Consider the following 21,177-nt stretch of genomic DNA (forward strand, 5'->3'; position numbering starts at 1 on the left):
TGGGAGCGAAAGAGGTCGCCAGGTAGTTTATCAAGGCCTGGAGCTTTGATTGGGAGCAATCTTTCGATAGCAGACTCCACTTCCTTTAGGGAAAGACTCTCTAGGTTTTGTAAGGAAGTCATCTCCCGATCGTCCAACGGGCCCCTCTGACGACCCAAGCCCGAGGCCCCCGGCAGTCGATACTTGTGCGGGGGGTCTGGGGCCGGGGAAGTCCGAAGGGTCCTATCAGCCCCTAATAACTGGGCATGTCCAAAATACATATCATCACCAGTCTCCGGGCTTGTGTAAAGGGCTGCCAAGTGTGACTCTCATACTGAGGGGGCTATGTTCGGGAAATTATCCTCACCCTTACCTTTAGTACAAGCATTAATTAGAGCCCAGAATAATTTGGCATCCTTTGAAATGAGCGCTTGTCTCAGTTCTTCCCACCTGGCTTCCTCCCACTCTTCCCTGATAATCTCCTTTTTATACTGCAATCTAGTTGCCCTAATTAATGTAATATCTTTGGATTTTATTGCTGCAGAGAGATCCCTCTTAACTTTCCTGCAGGGACAGTCGAACCAAGGGTGCGACCTAGGAGTATTACATTTGTTTCTACTAACTGGGTAAAGTACCTCCCATAATTTCGTAGCTAAATGTGTGTGTATTTGTACTGGATGCCGGCAAGGAGCCGGTTCACCCATCTCGCTTATGCACAGTATTGCAATCTGATATATTTTTGCGAGGTTTTGGGAGAATTCGCAAAGTACGGCCATTTTACCCTTTTCCTATTATTAGTTACCGTAAGAGGTGTTCTTGCCATGGCTGGGTCTGGGGGAGGATTTGTAAGACCAAAAGACCCAGGCTTGAGAGTTAGGACCAAGGCATTGTGATCACTATCATGCCTTGGTACAACCCTAAATTCCTTCAGCCTATCGCAATGTTTCGCCTCCATCATGATGTAATCTATGATTGAGGTATGGCTTGCCCTGTTATAGGTGACTACTCCTGGACAGTCGGGGTCCAATCTTCCATTGCACGACCGCATAGAAGTTGCAAGGGTGAAAGATTTTATCTGGAGCACCAACGGTGTCCATGCTCTAACTGGGGCGATCTTAGGATCTGGGATATGCCAGAATGAGTCTACCTCGTCTTGTTCACAGGACTCCATACTACCCAGCGGCTCAAATTGCCAGTTAAAATCTCCACCCAAAATTATCGCAATGGAGGGGTCCAAGCCTTGGATAAATTGATCAAGTTCCTTGATTGTATTTGATTCCTGCCCCTTTTTTACTGGCCTTGAGTAGATGTTTATTATGGATACTTGTGGGTTACTTTGGGGTGTTAGTAGGACACACTGGACATCCAGGGAGTTGGTTTGCATTTGTTTTGCCTGGATGCCCAAATGGGTACCTATCCATATTGACAGGCCCCCGGAGGGGCGGCCTCTACCTGATGATACTGCTAGAAAATCATAGGTTGCAAAGGCCGGGCTTTTACTCTCCTCCATTGCCCAGGTCTCCTGCATAAGGCAGATATCATGAGCAGCCATAAAAGAATGCCACTCTGGTGTGTGAAATTTATTTTTTAGCCCGGCGATATTCCAGGAGATTATTTTTAAGCAACCTTCCACTGGTTTATCTAAGCCTTGTGTTTCCCTCTCTCCATTTACAGGGGGGGTGTCCAGGTTCCCCTTTTCTCTGGTCCCCTTCTTCTCCAAAGAGTAAAGTGTTGAATCGTCCCCTGTGGTGGTTGATGTTACCTTTTCCTCCACTGCCCGTCTCCCAATGGCCTCATTATTAGTAATTTGTAGTGGGGAGTTCCCCTTCATTTTAAGTCAATCCACCTCCTCGAGCACACTAAGCCTATTCCAGTGGGGTTGAAGGTGGTGTGTACATTTATGTGGAAACAAGTCCTCCCCAAATGTTGGCCTATACTGGATTCTGCTTGGCGGTGGGTGGATTCCCCTGTTGTAGAGAGTCCCGTTGGAGTGGGTTAATCTCCATTTAGGGGTAGGGTAGAAGAATGATAAATGTAATGGACATATTTGGGAGTTCGATCTGCGGTGGGGGGCATTACGAATGAAATCCACAGCAGAGGTGTCCCTAAAATGTATTATTACAACGTCTCCTGACACTGTTTTAGGTCCCCTACCTATCCAGTCTATTCTTCTTACTGCCATTATTTCCCCTGAGACATTTGGAGGTAAGGGTCTGTTTGTGCTTAACCATTGAATGCACTTATCAATATCTTTTTCTCTTTTCCCATCACTTAGGACTGGGACTCCTGTAAGGGCTACCACATAAGGTTGTGCTTCCGGGGGTAGGTTAATTGTTGGTAACTGGGAGAAAGGGGCTTTGGGTTGAACATTCCTAGTTGTTGGAATACTAGTTTTACTTTCATTTTTACCCCCCTTTGGCTTTGGATCAGTTTTATCCAAATTGGCAGTGGGATTTCCCACAGTCGCTTGGGTTTGGCCATGTGTATTACTAGTAGGTGGAGGGGATGGTAAAATATGTGTAGACTCAGTGTTGGTTATCGATATTATTGGGTTTTTAGTCTGATTTAAGGTGTTTTTTTGTAGCGCGACCCTATCACTGGACATACTATTAGGTCTGCCACCACCGTCAAGATCAGATAAGGATGCTGGGTTTCCCGGTGGGTTTGCTTGGTTTGGTATTCCTACCCCCTTATTATTTAGGATTTGACACCAGCGGTTTAATGTGGGTAACAATAGTCCGCTCCAGGCATGCTTGTAAATCAGCCACCAAGTTAGTGACCCAGCACGGAATTCCTGGATTCGAATAGGAAGTATTGGAAATTGGGGTCACCAGGTTATGGTTAGTCAAATCCTTTTTGCCCGATTTTTTTAGGGGGCTCTCTTTCTTTCTCCTGGGGCGTGGTTTACCTACTGGGGCAGTTTTCCTAAGGAGGGGGGGGGGGGTCGAAGCAATAGGTGAATCCTCTACAGCTACAGGGGTATCTTTGGATACCTGTGCACAAGGCAATTGTACATAGGATGATGTTAAATAGGAGTTTTGATCCAGAATATCAGTTGCAATAACTGAGCATTCACCATCCTGACTTTGCAATAATAAAGTGGGTGTGGTTGATAGCCTTCTCTCAGTGTTTTCGATTGCTGTCACCACAACCCCAATAGTTTTTTGAAGCATCTTATCGATTACTGTTAAGCTAGGAAGGGGCTGTGGTGCTGCCGCTTGCAGTCTAGTGTTTGGTCGTGTAGCTGCAGGAGTTTGTGTTGTTTTCCCTGCTTTACTCATTCTTATGGGATCAGTAGTACTGGGTGGGGATAGGATAGAGCAGCAAAAGCCCAGTCAAGTAGGCTAGTTCCCTCAAGGTTGCAGGGTAGGTTGCTAGTGTGGTACGTTTTAGCCCCGAAAATTTAAAATCCAAATAACAGTACCTTTTGTGAATTGTCCGCACCTAGAGGTTATCCTTGACAGATGATAAGGGGGTGGCCCGTCCCGTCCTCTTCCGTTCACTGAGGGCAACAGAGGGCCCGCCCTTTGCCCGGGCTTCGCTTGGCGTCCCGCTTGCATCCTGTGAGGCGGGGCTGACGCTGAACTTATGCGCCTCCTGGCGTGGTCATTTGCTGGTCGGGCCGCTAGGGTTTCTGGGGGTTGGAGTCCCCTGGCCTGCTCTCCCCTCGGCGGCCGCGCTCCGGTGACATGAGAGGAGCGAGGCGGTGGGAGGCAGGCAGACAGCTGACAGAATGCTCCGCGGGTGCAGGCAGCGGCAGAGAACAGGCTCTCTCTCCCCACGCAGCAAACAGGTGCCTTTTACCAAGTCCCCCACTCAGCAGGGGCTGACACTGAACTTATGCGCCTCCTGGAGCGGGCTTTTACTGGTCGGGCCACTGGGGCTTCAGGGGGTTTGAGTCCCCTGGCCTGCTCTCCCCTCGGCGGCCGCGCTCCGGTGACAGGAGAGGAGTGAGGCCGCGGGAGGCAGGCGGACAGCTGACAGAATGCTCCGCGGGTGCAGGCAGCGGCAGCGAACAGGCTCTCTCCCCACGCAGCAAACAAGTAGCTTTTACTGAGTCCCCCACTCAGCAGGGGCTGACGCTGAACTTATGCGCCTCCTGGCGCGGTCGTTTGCTGGTCGGGCTGCTGGGGCTTCTGGGGGTTGGAGTCCCCTGGCCTGCTCTCCCCTCGGCGGCCACGCTCTGGTGACAGGAGAGGAACGAGGCGGCGCGAGGCAGGCGGACAGCTGACAGAATGCTCCGCAGGTGCAGGCAGCGGCAGCGAACAGGCTCTCTCCCCACGCAGCAAACAGGTAGCTTTTACCGAGTCCCCCACTCAGCAGGGGCTGACGTTGAACTTATGCGCCTCCTGGTGCTGTCATTTGCTGGTCGGGCCGCTAGGGCTTCTGGGGGTTGGAGTCCCATGGCCTGCTCTCCCCTCGGCGGCCGCGCTCCGGTGACAGGAGAGGAGCGAGGCGGCGGGAGGCAGGCGGACAGCTGACAGAATGCTCCGTGGGTGCAGGCAGCGGCAGCGAACAGGCTCTTTCCCCACGCAGCAAACAGGTAGCTTTTACCTAGTCCCCCACTCAGCAGTGGCTGACGCTGAACTTATGCGCTTCCTGGCGCGGTCGTTTGCTGGTCGGGCCGCTAGGGCTTCTGGGGGTTGGAGTCCCCTGGCCTGCTCTCCCCTCGGTGGCCGCGCTCCGTGACAGGAGAGGAGCGAGGCGGCGGGAGGCAGTCGGACAGCTGACAGAATGCTCCGCGGGTGCAGGCAGCGGCAGCAAACAGGCTCTCTCCCCACGCAGCAAACAGGTAGCTTTCACCGAGTCCCCCACTCAGCAGGGGCTGACGCTGAACTTATGCGCCTCCTGGCACGGTCGTTTGCTGGTCGGGCCGCTAGGGCTTCTGGGGGTTGGAGTCCCCTGGCCTGCTCTCCCCTCGGCGGCCGCGCTCCAGTGACAGGAGAGGAGCGAGGCGGCGGGAGGCAGGCGGACAGCTGACAGAATGCTCCGCGGGTGCAGGCAGCGGCAGCGAACAGGCTCTCTCCCCACGCAGCAAACAGGTAGCTTTTACCAAGTCCCCCACTCAGCAGGGGCTGACGTTGAACTTATGCGCCTCCTGGCGCGGTCGTTTGCTGGTCGGGCCACTAGAGCTTCTGGGGGTTGGAGTCCCATGGCCTGCTCTCCCCTCGGCGGCTGCGCTCCGGTGACAGGAGAGGAGCGAGGCGGCGGGAGGCAGGCGGACAGCTGACAGAATGCTCCGCGGGTGCAGGCAGGGGCAGCGAACAGGCTCTCTCCCCACACAGCAAACAGGTAGCTTTTACCGAGTCCCCCACTCAGCAGTGGCTGACGCTGAACTTATGCGCCTCCTGGTGCAGTCGTTTGCTGGTCGGGCCGCTAGGGCTTCTGGGGTTGGAGTCCCCTGGCCTGCTCTCCCCTCGGCGGCCGCGCTCCGGTGACAGGAGACGAGCGAGGCGGCGGGAGGCAGGCGGACAGCTGAAAGAATGCTCCGCGGGTGCAGGCAGCGGCAGCGAACAGGCTCTCTCCCTACGCAGCAAACAGGTAGCTTTTACCGAGTCCCCCACTCAGCAGGGGCTGACGCTGAACTTATGCGCCTTCTGGCACGGTCGTTTGCTGGTCGGGCCGCTAGGGCTTCTGGGGGTTGGAGTGCCCTGGCCTGCTCTCCCCTCGGCGGCCGCGCTCCGGTGACAGGAGAGGAGCGAAGGGGCGGGAGGCAGGCGGACAGCTTACAGAATGCTCCGCGGGTGCAGGCATCAGCAGCGAACAGGCTCTCTCCCCACTCAGCAAACAGGTAGCTTTTACCGAGTCCCCCATTTTAATTAAAATGATTTCTCTAAAATTCTGAAAAACAAGGGCTCAGGTTTTGCCTAATCTTTGCCTGGCACAACAAAGGAATCAGAAAGGTACTTCTTGAACTAGAATAAAGTGGACAAAATAAGATAAAATGCCATGTGCTATGTTTGGTGGCATTTTCACAATGACATGGGGGTCATTTCATTTGCCAAGGGCAGTCGAACGGAATATTAACTTTACATTGAATTAATTTATAGCTGAAGTAAGTTCAAAGGAGCTGATGATTTACATTCTCAATCCATCCCAGATATGGGTTACTAAATTGAACTGTAGAAATTTTCAAGTAATATTCAACTGTTTTCATATCCAAATTGCCCCGTAACCTTTCCTCCAAACAATAGTTGACATGCTTGAATTTTACGTTCATCTTAGCATTCAGAGAAAGATGATTAGGGGATTTGAACATTTCTATTAGGCCCACTTTGCAAGGACCTGACTTTACATACAACAACCAGTGTATCTTATTCACATTATCTTAGGCGAGACCCTCTCACCTGCAAGCTCTAACCAAATTTGCCTCTGGGTTCTGCTAACACTTAATCCACAAGAGGAGTGGTGCAATTTCTATCTGGTCATTCATATAGGGAAGGCCCAACTTCTCATGACACAACATTTGCAGTATTTTTGGGAACTTCAAGCATCCTCCATGTGAAACCATTTTCAATATATTTATGTTTTTCTGTTTTTTGTTATCCCAATGCCCCTGCCCCATATATGGCGAGGACGATGCATTTGAATTTATACAGGGCTATCATCTCTGCCATAGGTTTATGTCTCAATGACTTTGCAAAGTGAAAAAAAGCCTCCACATTCCTTCCTATTTGTTGTGCTTTCATAAGAAGATGTTATTTCCAACCTAAGGATGAGCTAAAAACAATACCTTAGTATCTAAAATCATTTCTTCGTTTTAGAAAAGTGCCCCCCCCCCCCATGGCATTCCATATACTCAGTGAAAAGATCTAACAACTTCTGCAGTACACTTTGGGGATTGGACACCAGGACCGTCCCATCTCCTTATAGAAGTATGGGAACAGATTGATCCCCGATCTTTGGAACGTCCACAACCGCCTGTGATAAATGTTCTGTAATGCCATTGATATAGACCGAAATCAAAACATTTGCTAAAATACATCCCTGTCTAATGCCTCTCAGAGACTTTATATGAGATGATAATTCCCCTTTTGGGCCATATCTTATCGAAACTTGAAAAGTCATGGTGTAAACATTTTATTAGGGTGAGCAGATTCGGATCCACGCCCATTTTCTGCATAACGTCCCATAATTTGTACCTGTTGACTAAATCAAAAGTGCTTGGCAGATCGATGAGCGCCATGTAAATGGTGCCTCCTTTTGCCCTCAGGTATTAGCTGGCAATTAGATTTAAATGTAATGTTTGTTTAATATTCCCTATACTGGGCCTCAACCTATACTGGACGGCCATTAAAACCTTGTTCTCTTCTACCCATGTCATATAAGCATAGGCAGGATATACATTTTGACTAGTGCTACTTTACTGATTATCAAGATAGGTATCCTTCCACACCTATCCATCATTTTCTCAAATTTCTCAGAAACCTTATTAGCCTAATACCTAACTGGCTTCCACTGATTGGTGGCCTGCAGAGCTTGCGGTAAAATTCACCAATTCAAATTCAAAAGAAGGATCTCTGTTTTAGAAATAATTTCCTTATAACCAGATAGCGTAGAACATTTATTGAAAGTACCCAACAGCACTTGAAACACAAACTTCTCAGGATCCAAATATACCACCAAGTCATCTGCACATAACTTAAATTTGGAGCCACTGGGAATCGCAGCTCTCATACTTGAATTCTGTCTCCGGGGTTCTATAAAGATGGAGAAAAAAAAATGGAGAAACGGGACAGCCCTGCTTGGTAATCGGGAAGGAGTTGAAAATCTTGCCATTTAACTTTGTTGTGTCAGATGAGCACTCATAAATAGATGCAATCGACCATGTGAGATGTGCTGAAAATCCCATAAACTCCATCACTTTAAATAAGTTCTTCTAGCTCACAAGATCAAACGCTTTTTCTCCATCAATAAATATATTTGCCCCTGGAGTGTTACTCTGATTAAAATAGTTTAACACTTCCACTACGTAATGAGCATTATAATACAATTGGTGCCCTGAAATAAATCTAGTCTGATCATAACCAATCAGAAACACAATACCCCTGCTATCCTTACAGCAAGAATGTTCATTTAAAGTCCTCAGGATATAAACTTATTTTACCCAATAACGCTGCTCAATGTGGATTATAAGATTTGTATATTTCTTAAGGAAACAAGCGACGAAACCCTTACAAAATAAATAATAAACAATAAATCAATTAATCCTAAATGTTCTAATTTCCATGAGCAACATCTGATATCACACTAATAGGAGCCCGTCATCTACTTCAGCTTTTCCTCTCGGGAGAGCGTGAACCACCCCTCAATCTCGGATAAAGATATCAGACGGGCAAGATGTTGTACAGCTTCACTTGTCAACCTCGGGTGTCCCATGCCAGCTAAAAACCCAGCTATTTTATAATTGTAAGAATGTTGATCTGCGGCGTAAATGCTTGCAAAGTGCTGTTAATGTGATGAGTTCATGCAACAAAATACCCGTTAAAGAATCACAAAGTTTATAGATAAGGCTCCCAGTTTTCTGTGTGTACTGACCTTTACAGATAAATACAGATAGAAAACAATGTGTTTCCTGGTTGTATTTATTCTTAAAAGCGGGAAAATATAGAAAATATAGAACATTTTGCTTCATGTGAGTAGCTCTCTATGCTGTTCTTCGTGAATTTCAGGCTAGCTGCTGAGCAGCTAGACACCATAAAAAATAGGATGAGATTTCCTTAAATACAGTTACCCTATATTTTTATATGATGCTAATATTTACCTATGGGTGTAGTGTTTTGTTATATTTGGCTGCTTAATTTACTAAAACGCGACAAGCATCAAAGTATGAGAGCATGTTTATCCATTAAATATATGTGGAAATATTCAATTTTATGACTCCATTTATGCTCAAAATGCAAAAATGTCAAAAAGATAGCCAAAAAACGTAATATGGATAAATGCACACCGAAATATTTAAAAATAAATACCATTAGACTGGGAGCCCTATTTGTAAACAGTATGTTTTACTTGTCTTGATCTAGCCCATCAGGCCAGCAGTCTCCCACTTACTTCTCCCTTCTTATATTATTGCTGACCAAATATTCTACTTTTCATAATTTGCCTCTCCATTAAAAAATGTTGTAACTTATTCTTCACCAACTTTCTTTCCTTGAAATGTCAGGAATTAACTGCCTGTGTAAGCTAAAACTCTGACGAAAAAAAGCTTCTGACAGTAACCCGATTTTCATATTTTTTAATTTAAAAACATTTGCCTGGAAGGCAGAAATCTGCCGCCCTTAGTCACTTTAAATGCATCCCATATATTTTCCATAGAAGAAGAGTGTTTATTCTCCATGAAAAGCAAGCTAGGCCTTCATTTGTTCAACAAAGGACATTTCCACCAAGAAGACTCTGTTTTGAGACCAAAGATTAGGGAAGACCAGTTTCTCAGAAAAGGTCACCTCTAGACTAAAATCAGAATGATCTGATAAAGAATTTGCAATACTTGAGGGAGAAGAAATCAGCAAATCTTTTGAGGTAAAAAAATAATTTATCCTAGAGGTGGAGCGAGCGTGAATAAAAAGAAAAGCTAAACGCTTATATGAAGGAAAAAGAACCCGCCCCAGATCTAACAAACTATGGGGCCGATTAGGATGGCGGATGGACTTTGCCCGCCCGCCATCCCTGTGGAAAACGGGACCATCCACGACGTGAGCGGTGGTCCCGCCGTGCCAATTATGATGCGCCCGCCACACTGGCGGGCGCATCATGCATTTTTAACATTGCGGCGGGCGGTGCCGAAAGCACCGCCCGCCGCAATTTAAAAAAAAACGGCATGCATTTGCATACGGTGCCTGCCGCTTTGTGTACGCTTGTGCCGCTTTGTGTATGCAAATGCAGGGGGGTACCACAGGTACCCCCCATGTGCACTCCCTCCTTTCGCCTTCACCATGGGGACCCGCAGGGGGCCCCCAAAGTAAAGACCGCATGCCTTTCCGTGGCAGCATTGCCGTTACGGAAAGGCATCTGCATGAGGCCATCCCAATATGGCTGGCGTTGTCTGGAAGACACCGCCAGCCATATGAACCCTTTTCCGCCCTGGCCGCAAGGCGACCGGGGCGGAAAAGCGGCGGACGGTGTTTCCGTCCGCCGCGGTCTCCCCCGCCATTGTAATATGGCAGGGGAAATAGATGGCTGACGGGGTCGGATGTCGGGCGGATCGTCACCGCCTGCATGGTGGTGGCGATCCGCCCGACATCCTAATGCGCATCATGCATTTTTAACATTGCGGCGGGCGGTGACGAAAGCACCGCCCGCCGCAATTTTATAAAAACCGGCATGCATTTGCATACGGTGCCTGCCGCTTTGTGTACGCTTGTGCCGCTTTGTGTATGCAAATGCAGGGGGGTACCACAGGTACCCCCCATGTGCACTCCCTCCTTTCGCCTTCACCATGGGGACCCGCAGGGGGCCCCCAAAGTAAAGACCGCATGCCTTTCCGTGGCAGCATTGCCGTTACGGAAAGGCATCTGCATGAGGCCATCCTAATATGGCTGGCGTTGTCTGGAAGACACCGCCAGCCATATGAACCCTTTTCCGCCCTGGCGCAAGGCGACCGGGGCGGAAAAGCGGCGGACGGTGTTTCCGTCCGCCGCGGTCTCCCCCGCCATTGTAATATGGCAGGGGAAATAGGTGGCGGACGGGGTCGGATGTCGGGCGGATCGTCACCGCCTGCATGGTGGTGGCGAACCGCCCGACATCCTAATGGGCCCCTAAGTTCCTCCTTAAGCCTCTGTAAAGCCCTAGCAACCTTGGGTTTGCCTTGAGGAGCTGCTCGTCTACTTATACCTACCTCTATCATTTGTGCAAAATGAAAATCCTGGCCTATAATTATTTTGTTGGGTCATCAGAGGTCAGAACGTAGAATGACACCAGAAAACACTTCTCACTAATAATTTCAATATCTACAGCTGCCTACCTACCAGATGAATCAGAACCCCCTGCCCTGCTCTACCCACAAACTTCCTACTGTTGAGAACTGCAATCCCTCTAAGAGATGCCAGAAGTTGGAAAGGGCTCCAATCTCCTGACAATATTTTAGATTTTTTGATGTGAGTCTTATGCAACAAAACACAAGTTGCTTTCTGCTCAACGAGCCACTGGGTACCTGTCCTGTCCTTCTGTGGGTTATTCAGCTCATTAACATTTACTGAAATAATCCTGCAACTCAAACCAGATGTCAAACTAACCATGATTCCAAATTGCACCTAAAACACGTGACTACTTCCTTTCCATTTACAATGTATACTTGAATAAATTGCTTTGACCAGCTGCTGCAATAAACTCTTTTTTCCTTCTACATATTTACCACAGCCACACTTGGGGGCTGTTAGGCACACTCTCAACCCCAGCTCCAGCCCCACCCCAACCACAACCCAAAACCCCCCAGCCCCATCCTCTCCACCCTGTACCCTATGGCTGTAACTCTCCCAGTCACAACACCCCTACTCCGCACTTTCCAGTGCAGTGCTTGCACCTTCCTAAGGCCCCATTTAGCCAGGGCATCTCCCCCTCTCCCCCTTCAACTAACAAAGAGACTGAAATAGTGGCTACTAAATGGCAAAGTATATACTATTCACTTGATACATTCTCATAAAATATATTTTAAACGTTCGAAGTCACAGCACAATTACATCCTTTTGGAAATGTAAAAACAATCCCACTGAACTCCTCCCCCAGATCTGATCCACCTACTGCCTTAATAAATTCAGCAGCATCAATTACATTCATAAAACTAATCTTCAGATCAACCTCAGCAATATCCAAGGTTGAATTTCAGACAAATTCTTTGTGCCATCTCAGTATGGTTGAAAACCATAAATTTTCCCTTATACAGAGCTTTCAATCTAGCGGGCTACAGAAGCCTCACTCACCTGAAGCTTGAAAAGCAGAGATCATCTGCCTGAACTCCTTATGTCTTTTAGAAGTCACAAACAACATATCTGGAAAAGACCTGTATATTATACCATATCTGTTTTTAACCCCTCTTTACTTTATCCTGCTATTAAGCATCCTCTCCTAGAATCTATAAATCTCAAAATTCTTCAGCATTGTACGGGGGGACGTGTGTTGTCCACATAATATAAAAAGGGAGTCCGATGGGCACAAGTTATTGTAAATCATCCATAAATTGAAAAACAGTAGCAGTCTTTCCTTCCTTCCACTCTGGTATCCCCATAAATCTGAGATTAGTCCTACTTGTGTGTTTTTCTGCTTCTCCAGCTGTTGCTTCACAGAGCTAAGTTCTGAATGGAGTTGGTTTTCAGCAATTCAGTTTGAGAGTCTTTTTAAGATCCAAAATCCTTTGTTGACATTCCCTCCTTTTGTCCTGCAAATATCTGAAAGCCTTCTCCATTTCTGCCATTCTAGTAACTAGAGCTTGAGTGAAATACTTTTTGGGATGCCTTAACAGCCTGAATTTGAGAAAGGACTGTTTATGTATCTGCTTCTTACGTCTCATAATCCACACTGTGCACCTCACCAAGATTAAAAGCCTCTTCTGGACTGCCTTGAGGGAGGCTTGACTGCGCCCCAATTGTCCATCTTTCTGCCTCATTACGGTATGTAGCTGACACTACATTTGTGGGCACTCGATTTACCATAATAAACAGTGGAAACTGTTTCTCTGCAGTATTGAGTTGGCTGACTGGAGGTCAAGGTTGGGACACTTAGAGGAGGAGGCACTGTAACAACTGATGAAGTAATCGAAGAAATGGATGTGTTGATTTAGTGGCCTTGGTTATGGAACTGTGCTCTTTGAAACTTGTTGACGTTTCTCTGATAGTCAGTAGACTCAGTATCAAGGCCATGGACTCCAGACACCATTTTGGATGTGTCACAAGTAAGCAGACTCTAAAAAAGGACTTCAAACCTTGGATACATTTGGATACCTTTTAAAATTCTAAACTGTAACTATGCCCTCATAAAATGAACCACTTAGGTGTGAACTACTATCAGATTAAACTTTAGTCAAGGTCTTCTTATTGAATTTTTTTTTGTAAATGCAATTGAGACCACAGAATCACATTAGCATTAAGAGCAGTTCTTTCTTTTTAGCCTGCAACTTCTGCAGGAGTCCGTAGATGATTTGTCAAGCTAAAGAGCAGTCTAAGCTTTTCATTGACTGAAAGCGGGCCAGCTTCAGGGTGGTATAACCAGTGCAGCTGCACCTGCCGCTGAGCTTGCGGTGCTGTGTTTAGAAATAGCTTATGGGTTAACAAGCACTTGCTGCAGAGTTCCTTGTGTATCAAGTAGTTTTCAGGCAACAATACAAATGTCATGATAACTCTGACGATTAATGTTCCTGTTACAGAGAGATTAAAGTTTTGTCTAGTGGCAGTTTTAACTCCTCATGAAGTAGTGCATACACCTGCTGCAATGAACATGTACCATGCAGATCACAGAACTGCCTTTTTTGTGGATGGCTCAGTGTGTTACTGCTTTTTTATCAGAGAGATCCTTTTATTACTTGTAGTTCAAATGTTACTAGCCTAATATAGCACAGTGACCTATGAACTATCATCACAAAGCTGTGTGTGTGTATAGGTTAGAATGCTATGTGTTTTAACCAGTCTTTCATTATCCCAATGTTGCTTAAAAAGGGGTTTGTTTGGATAGAAATACATTCTTATTAGTAAAGCCAACTATGTTTTAAATCCTGAGTTTGTGCTTCTCCAGACCAAACACTCTTAAAATATATTGCCTACTAGTATGAGTGACTCATGATATGTTGGGGGGCTATGGAGAGTTAAGGGGCACTGTTTGAGGGTGGTATTGAGGGAAACTGCGGAGAAGGAGATAACTGGTGGGTGCAAAAAAAGACTGTTGCATTAGGAATCACCAGCGCTAAACCCGGCCCTGACTGAAAGATCAGGTAAATTTCCACCACATGAAAATGTGCCTTTTCTGGGATGGGAGGCAGATCGATCATTTTGTGATGAGCAGGAGACCTGAGCAGATGATACTGTTGCAGAGCTGCATTGTGAAAAACTATGGCTCAGAATGGTGAAGAATAGATTTCTCTGGATCATCTTCTTGTTCCTGAGGAGTAAGAAGACATAATATGAACTGGGGAGAGTGAAGAGGTAGAAAAACACACCAAAGCCTCAGACATGTGGGAATGCTTTACACATCCATGATAGTAGACGCTCAACATAAGGTGTGTTGCCCGCAAGATATATACCAATAACTTAGCATGGAACATAGACAATTCAACTCCTTCAGAATATTAACCACACATCAACACCCAAAGATGGAGCATGGAAGGTTCCTGCTGGTACAGAAGAAAAAAGAAACAACAGCATTCCGGCATCAGACAATACCACAGGATATTGCTGGGCCAGGTACTGCAGGAAGGGATGGCAAAAAATAATAATTATACACCTAATAAGTAGTATGTTTCTTTGTCCAGCCGGATAAGAATTTTATTTTAAATGATCAAGTTCATAGAGAGAGTTTTAAGACCAAGATAACAAATGGGCACAGCCGTGACCCACAACATTTAAGACAAAACAACAAAGAAATGGCCAAAAAGGCAAAGCGAAAATCTGTCTGTATACTATTGTTCAGTGCTACAGACTCAATCTCTTAAACATAACCATACCATTGCGTCAAACAATATAGCATTCATCATATTGCATATGGGGTTTTTTGTCGACGACGTTTCGATGCCTTTTTAAATTATGACATCATCATCAGGACAAGAATTAAAAGCATTATTGTTTTGTTAAACAATTATTAACACAATGCCTATTATCGCATTACTTTACATGAAGGAAATGGGAGGCAAGGGGGAAGGAAAAACAGAAATTGAACACGTCCTCACAGTGTCCCATCTAACTTTATCCTCCAGTTACTGGAAATTTGCCTGACTAAGAACTTTTTTCTTTTCGAAGGACAGTTTTATGGCCAGGTTAGGGGTACCTCCATGGGAGCAATTTTTGCACCTAATCTGGCCATTCTGTACATGGACCATTTAGAGACCAACAGTATTTTGAATGTGTCCAATCCTTTCCACAATGGTATCACATTGTGGAAACGTTACATTGACGACATTTTTCTACTTTGGACTGAATCACTTGATAACCTCACACTTTTTCAACACTGGCTCAACAACAACAGTGGAGGCCTCAAATATACCTTATCCACCAGTAAAGAGAGCATCCCATTCTTAGATCTAGAAATAAAAAACACAGAAGGTCGCCTCACCACCACTCTACACGAAAACCTACTGAACGCAACACTCTTCTTGAGTACAGTAGCCATCACCCAAGAGCTTTGCGTGATTCCCTGCCTTTCTCCCAGTTCCTACGCATTAGGCGCAACTGCTATTTCAAGGAGGATTATTTTACTGAAGCTAAAACCCTCAGCCGCAAACTTAGGAACAGAGGTTACCCTCGTATGCTAGTGCGCCGCTCTTTAAAAAGAGCCTGGTATTGCCCAAGGGAAACCCTCCTGGAACCGAAGGAGAAAAAAGATCAGAATAGACTCATTTGTGTCACCACATTTTCCCCAGCCTCCCATGCTATCAAAAAGAGTGTGCTCAAGCACTGGCCAGTCCTCAATGCTGGTCAACTGACACTAGAACGTCCAATGTTTGCTTTCAAACAGGCCAAAAACATCAAAGACCACCTATTAAGAGCATCTCTGCCTACACAACTCCTAAAAACGACTATAAATGATGCATGGGGTCTCCCACCTTTAACTGGCCATTCTAAATGTGGGAATTGCATTTATTGTGACTCTACTATTGAAGGAAAATCTTTTGAATATGGTACTATCAAATTTGACCGAAGATACTTTTCCAACTGTAACTCTGTAAATTTGGTATATGCAATTTTCTGTCCCTGCATGCTTATTTATATAGGGCAGACAAGTCAGAAAGTAAAACTAAGAATTGGCCAACACCGAAGCAGGATCCGGTGTAACACGGCCAATGCACCACTAGTTGAACATTTCCACGAAAAAGGCCACAGCGAAGATGAATTACTTTGGACAGTTGTTTCTATCATCAAACCACCTCCAAGAGGAGCGGATCTATCCCAATTGCTGAATAAAGGGGAACTGCATTGGATTCTAAAAACTGACAGTATCAGAAAAGGCCTTAATCGTCTTGAGGACTGGACCTCCTTATTGTAATCTCAGTTATATGTCATTTCTATCATTTAAACTGTTTTTTTTTTAAAGAAGTGACATATTGCGGTTAATGCATGCTGCATTATTAGTTATACACAATCACACTGATCACTTTCACCACTCCAATATGGCCGCCGCACTAGTCACAGTAAGTCCATCATCGATTTTTAGAGACCATGTGGCTATCACCACTCCAATATGACCGCCGCACTGCTCTACCTAGTCACAGTAAGTCCATCATCGATTTCTAGAGACCATGAGGGTTGATTAGCTAGCTCCCATGGTTGCTCGGAAGTTCACTTCCATCGGACTCCCGTATTAGCCACAGTGCTCCTGCCAATACAAGTAAGTGAATCTCGCCAGCCGGTAACTCTGTTTGGAGCACCCTGATACTTTTACATGCAAGTATCTAACCGCCCGCTCCCTTTCAGATTGAGCCATCGCGCTCCACTCCTGGCATTTCCACACAACCTTGATGGAAGCCCCGGAATTGTTTTGAAAGGTAACTGTGTCCTCCACCCTCGATCCGGCACCCCGCCTCATTCATAGACCGGTACCGTTAACGTCACATTTTTCTTTCCTCAGAATGCCATTTGCCCAGCGGTTTCTCCTAAATAACCCAGAACGAGACAACCAGCAAGTAAACCGACATGTAGGTTTCTTCTCCTGCCACTGCCCGCGATTATTTCCATAGCAATGACTTAGCCAATAAATGTTTCACGCCATTCACGACGTGCCATCGCCCGTGATTATTGACACTTCCATGAACTTAGCCACAGTAATTTTTCACGCAATTCACGACTTAGCCTTTTCCTCACCGGAACGATCGGGTAATCGTGACTAGTATTTTCCACCCTCACTTGCTATTGATCTTAATAGAGACCTGGAACTCCCCTTCACTCACCGATTATCGACTCCACTCAGCTATATGCATGGTTTTTCACTCGCCGCAATTCTCATGTCACTCATGTTTTAAAATTGTTCCTTACATGCTGTTACTTATATACAATTTCTGTTTTTCCTTCCCCCTTGCCTCCCATATCCTTCATGTAAAGTAATGCAATAATAGGCATTGTGTTAATAATTGTTGAACAAAACAATAATGCTGATAATTCTTGTCCTGATGATGATGTCATATTTAAAAAGGCATTGAAACGTCGTCGACAAAAAACCCCATATGCAATATGATGAATGCTATATTGTTTGACGCAATGGTATGGTTATGTTTAAGAGATTGAGTCTGTAGCACTGAACAATAGTATACAGACAGATTTTCGCTTTGCCTTTTTGGCCATTTCTTTGTTGTTTTGTCTTAAATGTTGTGGGTCACGGCTGTGCCCACTTGTTATATTGGTCTTAAAACTCTCTCTATGAACTTGATCATTTAAAATAAAATTCTTGTCCGGCTGGACAAAGAAACATACTACTTATTAGGTGTATGATTATTATTTTTTGCTATCCTGTCCACATATAGGGACCATTGTCTTTTGTAAATTGATACTGCCCAAGGTCCCTATGATATACCTTTTAGGTTCCCTTGTTCTTGTGAAAATACAGGTACTGCAGCAAGCAGAAAAAAAGATATACCACTTCAGCATCTTTGCACTCAACGGCATACAGTGCCAGGCTGTTGAGAAAAGAACCCCAGTACTGGGGATCAAATGATGGAAGATCGTTACACTACATTCCATTAATAAAAAAAAATAAGCAGTTTATTAGTGGCCATTTATCGCTTACATTGCAAGAACAAACAATAGAAACACAAAAATACAGCAAAACACAAAATAAAGTCGATTGAGGAGTGAGTCCCAAATTTTAGAAAGGAAGCACCTTCATTCCTATATTTCAAAATGTATCTAATAATGACTTTAAGAATAATAGACTGAATGCCCTGCTTGACTGAAAAGGCAAATAGTCAGCAAAACTTCTTTTTGGAAGTGTGGGTAGTGGAGAATGGCATACTTGCATTTCAACCAACTGGTTTTAGAGTAAGATCAATTGCAATAAATAATGTCATGACAGTAAGTGTGATTGCTGGCAGATTTCTAGCGAAAAGGGCAAGTGAACTACATTGTTCCTTTATTGATTGAGCTTTTTTTGCAATAGTTGGATCAGACGTTAACATGGAAGAAATTATCACATTTGGGGATCACTCCACCATTGCTGTCTTTGATTTAATTATTACATATTGACATTTGGTTATGACATTTTAAAACAGTTTGTATGCTGATAGCATCATCATACAAACTTAAAAGGGGGCACGGCCAAGCTAGCTACAATGGCGGCTGTGCCTTGCTGAGGCTCCTTAGCAGCCGGGCTGATCGGCTGCTACCCAGTTTCAGCCTCGTTACAGAAACGGACATCCCAGCACCGGAATTCACTGGACATCTACTTGTGCTGAGGGCCCCTGCGGAGACAGACCGGAACAGCGTGCAGAGTACAACCATTGAGATACTCAGTGTTGAGTGGTAAAATGGCGGCCGCCCGCACTTTCATTCGCCGTCCACGGGGCTCGGACACTGCGAAGCACGACCCACAGCACCTCCCGTGAGGTCGGGGAGGCCGGACTGGGAATAATTGAAGGCAGCCTTTGAACCCGGCAGCAGCACTCAACACACAAAGCACCGCAACGAAAACTCATACATCAAACGGATCACCGCGTCCCTGCAGCGCAAGCTGAAGTGGCCGTGGATGGAAGAGCAGACTTACCGGTTTCCTACAGCTGGCAGAGATCGTTAGGGGGAGAAGCAGTAACAGACTGGGGCACCGGTCTGAGTCACCCCCCTGGATCATAAACCACCAGAGCACCGATACCACCAAGGCTGCCTGACCTCAAAATGGAGCCTGGTGCTCGTGACCATGATGCCTGCTGAGTGAGAAAGAAGGGATCTGACATGCCTGGGGGAGAACCAAGCAACCATCAAGTCGGTGAGTGGTGGGGGAACCCCCCCAGGGTGGCCTGACGAAGGGGAGTGTGTGTGGTACCGTGCACCACTGAAGCCCTCTCAGTGGAATGCCTGACCCTAAGATGGCAGATCTCTAGGTTGCCTGGAACCCTGAGATGTGCTCAGCCCTCACCAGCCAATGGTCCACGGAAGGAGGTACACAGTATGCTCCCCGTTAGTACACAGGGCATTAGGGAGTCACACCTATCTGGGCCCTCTCCGGTTGCACAAGCCACCTACTGACAAGGACAGCGAGTGAGGCAGGGGAGGCTCCAACACCTATGGCGGCTGGGGCCCACTAAGTGACTCCTGCGGTGCTCACCAAAGGGCGTGGACCGGGGGAACCACCCCCAAATCGAAGGCCTGGTACACCTACCAGGGCCAACAGTGCAGACAGGGGGCAGTGCTCACCCAGATACAGCGTCAGAGGATACTGCGCCCTGCAGGGTGTCCATCGACGCCAGCACCACCACACCCAGACCCAAGAGCGGAGAGCGGGGAGACGTCCCAGGAGGCGCGATGGGGAAGCCCAGGGCCACGCAACACACCGTGGTGCCAGAGACGGCGCTGGAAAATATGCCGCAACCCAAGACAGGGTCCAAGTTGGCAGTGACCCCATCCGATCTGTCCATTTCAGACAAACTAGACCGAATTTTGGCTGCCATCTAACTCTCCAGAGCATCTATGGAGGAGAGACTGGCCACTCGAATGACTTACATCAGCCTCATCAAAGATGACCACCGGAAGGCCGACAAGGTCAACGATGGGGCAAAGATCATGGCAGACCTGCATCCTAAAGTCAAAGACCAACAAAAGACGATCCGTGATGTCCTGTCCGGCCTATCCATTGTAGAGGAGTGAATGGTGGACCTAAAGGAGCGCTCAAGGCGCTGTAACTTTAGGGTGCTTGGGCTACCGAAGGGAATTGGGCAAGGTCGGGTGGGCCACATGGAAGCATGGGTAAAATCCTTTACTCCCGCTGCCGACCGGTCGGCCTTCTTCTCCATTGAACGCGCCCATAGAGTCCCAGCATGACAGACCCAACCAGAAGCATCCCCCCCCCCAACCGATGCTGGTGAAATTCCTCCACTTCAGAGACCGGGATGCAGTACTCAGAGCTGCCAGATGACCGGGCCCCTCCGGGTTGAGGACAAACAGGTGATGGTCTTTCCGAATTGCGCACGAGCGGTAACACAGCAGAGATCGCTCTTCCTGGAAGTAAAACGACGGCTCCGAGCAAATGACATCCAATATTCCCTATTATTCCCCGCCAGACTCAGAATTATCTACAATGACTCAACTTTATTTTTTACATGCGCGGAGGAAGCCAGCGACTGGGCGGAACTGCACTGCACGCAGCTAACCGGATTAGCAACTGAGCGGAAACAGAGACACAGGGCGCCACGACCCAAGAAACGTCTCCCACACAAAGGGCACAATGGCAAGAACACTTTGGCGTGGAGTCCCACGCAAGGCTCCCCAGATCTGGAGCAAATCATGCAAGAGCGCTGAGACGCCCTGCGGGCCGTGACAGCATTACAAGTCTCACCGCCCTCAGATGACATGGACAGAGCCCTGCGTCTGTTCTCCTCGGCGGGCGAGGACGATAGCGACAAAATATCATCCAAGGGGGACTCGATCACCCTACCACAAGTCACACCCCAGACAGCAGATCTTATAAGTTAGAGGCCGAATAAGATGACACGACTGGGACTTTCATGGAAACGCTCTCTTAAGTCTTTCGCACCACACAGATGCAGCACAGCCCTATGGAGGGTGGGTCGAGAACCCCCTCCGCAACCGCAGTCCTCCCTAACTACACAAGCACCAAGGTCCTGTATCGACCGGGGACCAGATGACACTCACTGATCCTTCACAGACCCTCCCTGGGACTGCCCTTGCATACACGAACCGCCACCCCATTGTTGTTAACAGCTTGTTCTTGCTCTCCCTTCTCCAGAGCGTCAGTTTGGACGTATCGCCCCCGGCGATAGGTCCCCAGTATTGGGACTGTTCCCCGACCCCAGTTCATAGTTCACCCACCCCATACATTATGTTCTCTTCTCACCTCCCG

The sequence above is a fragment of the Lissotriton vulgaris genome, chromosome 2_1 (assembly GCF_964263255.1).
Source record: "Lissotriton vulgaris chromosome 2_1, aLisVul1.2, whole genome shotgun sequence".
Taxonomy (NCBI): Eukaryota; Metazoa; Chordata; class Amphibia; order Caudata; family Salamandridae; genus Lissotriton; species Lissotriton vulgaris.